Source organism: Argiope bruennichi, chromosome 8, assembly GCF_947563725.1.
Source record: "Argiope bruennichi chromosome 8, qqArgBrue1.1, whole genome shotgun sequence".
In the NCBI taxonomy this organism is placed as follows: Eukaryota; Metazoa; Arthropoda; class Arachnida; order Araneae; family Araneidae; genus Argiope; species Argiope bruennichi.
Window position 1 is genome coordinate 23,209,036 of NC_079158.1, and position 4,361 is coordinate 23,213,396.

Consider the following 4,361-nt stretch of genomic DNA (forward strand, 5'->3'; position numbering starts at 1 on the left):
TTCTTCTCAGATTAATAGCCTTTTATTTAAGCATGAAACAACCAATGTTTCAATTCTCTTCCATCTTATCCTTTCCAATATATTTAAGCAAATATATGTATGGCTAATTCAACAATTTAAAGCAATTAAATGACTGTTAGGAATTGTTTTTGATGCTCGACTGAGTATATAGCACTTACTTCTAATTGCAACATTCTCCAGACAGCTACTTTCAACCATTCTTTCCTATATGACTCCTTTTTTTGTGTGAATGCTACTTCTTCCCACAAAGCTTTTGCGCTGAATTGTAAATCATACAGCATTAAATTATTGGTTCATAATGTATCAGAACTGCTTTTCGAATTTTTACACCTTATTAGTGGGAGAGTGAATCTCGACGAAGTTAATGTATATTATTACGCTCAAGTAATTATAGATTGAAAGTATACTGTTTTTACGACTATTGTAATATCGGGATCCAAATTTCCGGAAATGATCTCAAAACTGAGACTATGGTGTAAACTCATCGTAATTCTTATATGAAGAAAGGATCTCTTCGAAAACATTTTGTGCAATAGAGGAATATAAATAAAATTCTTTTCAAAAATCATCATCTTATAGTTAAGTGGCCTCATTTCATTTGTCTGTGTATTGTATACCCAATGAATCATAAATCAAAATTCGTACAAATAGTTACTTTATGTTCCCTGAAAGTAACATCGATAAACACTGAAATATGCAAGGTCACTGCTTTCAAAGAATTAGATTGAGCCAAATAAACAGAGAAACAAACAATTTAATGAAGAATTTCAAACATCACGTGACTCCGGGCAGTGAATTAGCTTACTAGTATGCTGTCGCATTTCCAGAAAATCTTCGAGTTCCGCAGACATTTCCCCGGAATGATTCACGCAGTTAATGACACAGCTAGTATTTAAAAAAGCATGTGCACAGATTTTCTGTTGAATGCGTGATGCGAAAAGAGTCTTAAGTATTTTCTGTCAATATCTGGTTTTAACAGATTTTCGGAAGTATCGTGGAAGTAACCTGCCCTGAAATGCCAAACTGTACAGATCCATGTTTGGTCACTGCCATTTTTTTTCCTCTTTGTTTTTAGAGAATAAAGTTGTCATACATTTTTTTAAAGAAAACTAATTAGCTGGACGCGGACAATAACGCATTCTCTTTTTTGCAGAAGAAATGACTTCTAGCAAAAATAATAAATAAATAAATTTTCTTCGTACGATAATTTAAAAATGTGAAATGCTTCTAATAATCTATTCGAATAACAATTTGCAGATGATTTTCAGATATAAATCATTACATTTGAAAATTTACAAATTGAAAGTAAATTGGTTTCATTCATGTGTTTCATATTTAAATTAAAGGATATCGTTCGACACTCTTAATAAATAATGTCGCAACTACAACTGTATTTGCAACAAGTGCACTGTCTTATGGTTAAGAACTAAATGTTGCACAAATGTTTTGTCTTAATATGTTTCTAAAATTGCGATGGTCTTTTATTAAACAAACGAACAAAGCCTTTTGACAGATTATTTGATACTTAAATTCAGACAAAGGTATTAGAGCTCGTAATAATATTTCGCTCACATTCAGAAATGGTGAAATTTTTACATGGATTTTAAGGTAGGGTTAAGATAATATACGTCAATCAAACTTGGGTAAATAAATTCTACTTATCATAGAAAGAACCATTTTACATGAGATTTAATGTTTTAATCTTGCAGTAATGAAATCGAAAGGGTTAAATGCTATTTAGAAAATGAAATTTTGTTGAAATGAACAGTTCTTAAATTCTTTAGAGATATATGCCATTCAGAATTCCCAAATATTTCTTTCTACTGTTCATTTTAGTATTCAGAAACTCTCTACCCTTTTGCGCATGCGTAAGGAGGTTTTTATTAGAGGTGAAATGAAAGGAGGAGATGTTTACATTAAGAAGTAGGGTGAACCGAGATTATTTGCAGAATTAGAGAGGGGTAACAACTGATCATCTTTTTGCGTACCATCTCTTAACGAAGTGCAATAATCAAAAAATGCTAGTCTCTAGATCTTGAGACGAACAATAAATAGTAAGGCACAGTTTTTTGTTTGTTTGTTTACATGGGCATATAAAGCATATTAGAAGAAAACTAGAAATATTACAAGCGCACTAGTCTAAATTTCTGTCTCGTAATGCATTGTACACCTATGAAAACGTTGCCCTTAAATTCTTTTTACTTTCTCGTATGCGAAGTATACAAAAGAAAGGTATTGTAATCATTAAAAATTTGAACTCGAAATTTTGATAAATCTTCTCATTTTAGATGTCCCTGAGTCGACATCTAAAACATTGATATCTGAACCGAGGAAGAACACATTTCCGGAAATTATGTCTGTCTGCATGCCGCTCTGTCTATGAACAGGATATCTAAATCCAGCAGAGGTTGCTAACAGAGGTCTCCCTAAAGCTTTCTCGTATTTAAGATGTTATTCCGAGAATGCTTAGTTCACAGTGGCCTGGTGATATGGTCTCGGCTTCGGAACCGGTGTGTTTCAGGTTGGAGACCTGATTCCACTAAAGAACCGTCGTGTAAGCGAGTCAAACGTCAGGGCCAAACGTCTTCTCTCTGGTGTGGTGTGGAGGGGGGTGCCAGCTCAAGTGTTGTCCTCGTCATCTGCCCGCGGTTCAAAATGACGAGGTCCATCCCAAAATAGCCCTAGTGTTGCTTTAAAGCAGAACGTCAATATAACTAAACTAAATTAAACCGAGAATGCTTTGCATAGCATTGGCATACAATAGTTACGAAATACTAACATTTGATATAAATTTATCATTTTTACTGAATCTATCCTATCGTCCTAGGAGAATTATTTGAATTATAGAATGCTTTAGCAGTATCCGAAAATAGAATTTGTGTTTTGAATCTTTGTTTCAATCGAGTGGTGTGTTTTCCCCACTCGATTGAAACAAAGATTTGTCCAAAAACTTACACTTGTGATCAAAAATCTTATACCAAACGTGATGTATTTAAATAATTCCCTTTTTGAGTTCTCGCGTTTACATCCTAATTGTCAGTCAGTCTGTACAGAACCCCTCGTTGGATCTGGCGCAAAATTCTATTACGTGCAGACTGTAGGTGTAGGTCTGCGTATCGAATTTTATTTATCAATATCTCTTCGTCTCGTAATTATCGTGTCCACTTATATTCGAGCAGCCAGGCAGACTGACTTCTTCTGAATGGATTTTACACAAAATTTGACAGAAATCTACGAACTCGGTATAAAGACCGTATACCAAATTTCATCCGTCTAGATCACAGCGTTTTTGAGTTATCTTTGTCAAACTTAAAGAGACAGACGGCCGGATTGACATTTTACAAAAGTATATTTTTCGAACTCATGGAGTTCTAAAACATGGAAATTCGTAAAAATCTCGAATTCGAATTTTTTGAAGATCATTATATTTTCTCTATATTATGTATTCGAGAAAGTAAAAAAAGGCTCTGAACAAAAGGAATGAACTTTGCTAAAGAATATTTATAACAGATTTATACATCTATATCAAATTTTAAAAGAAATCTAGTTTTAGAAAATTATGTATCTAAGTAAAAATGAACATTGCCGCAACAAATCGAAAAGACTTAGAAGGAAAAAAAATGACACGCAGTTTTATAATCTGCTTCATGAAATTTAGAGCCATATCCTTCTAGAAACTAAAAGTATGCAGATCTGAACATTCGTTTACATGAAAACACGATAAGTCATATGTTGTTTCTAAAATTGCAATTTTTTCTGTCTATTTATGGTTTTGTCTATATTAAAGCCCTCTGGTCATCGTTAAAAAGGCGACTAAAATGCATAATCACTTTTTTTTTCTCTATAGTATGAGCCCTAAAATAAAAAATGAACTTTCATTGCGTTCAGGGCCTTGTTAAAAGTTCAAATGTTTTTAATAGCGATAAGAGATAGGACCTTTATTATGGAATATATGAACAATTTACGAGGTGACCAGTACTGTTGTTTCCACGACACTTCAATGGTTTTTATTGATTTTCTATACAACCTTAAAAAGAAATTATTGTCTAACCTAAACATTTATCTAGATTATACCAAATACTTTTCCTACGGGGCAATTTTCGATATATTTCGATTTACAAAATTCCAGGGTTAATCTACAGTAAGAGCTGTGGCCAAACATGGCATCGACTACCCGAATGAATTAATTTGCTCTTGGAAGTTGCTTTACTTGTTCTTCGAAAGCAAGTAGCGGTATTGCTGCCAATGCAATAATTATAATAAAAACATATCTCTGGCATGATGCACTGCATGTGATCGCGCATATTTTACACACCTATTTATGTGAACAGGCGACACCT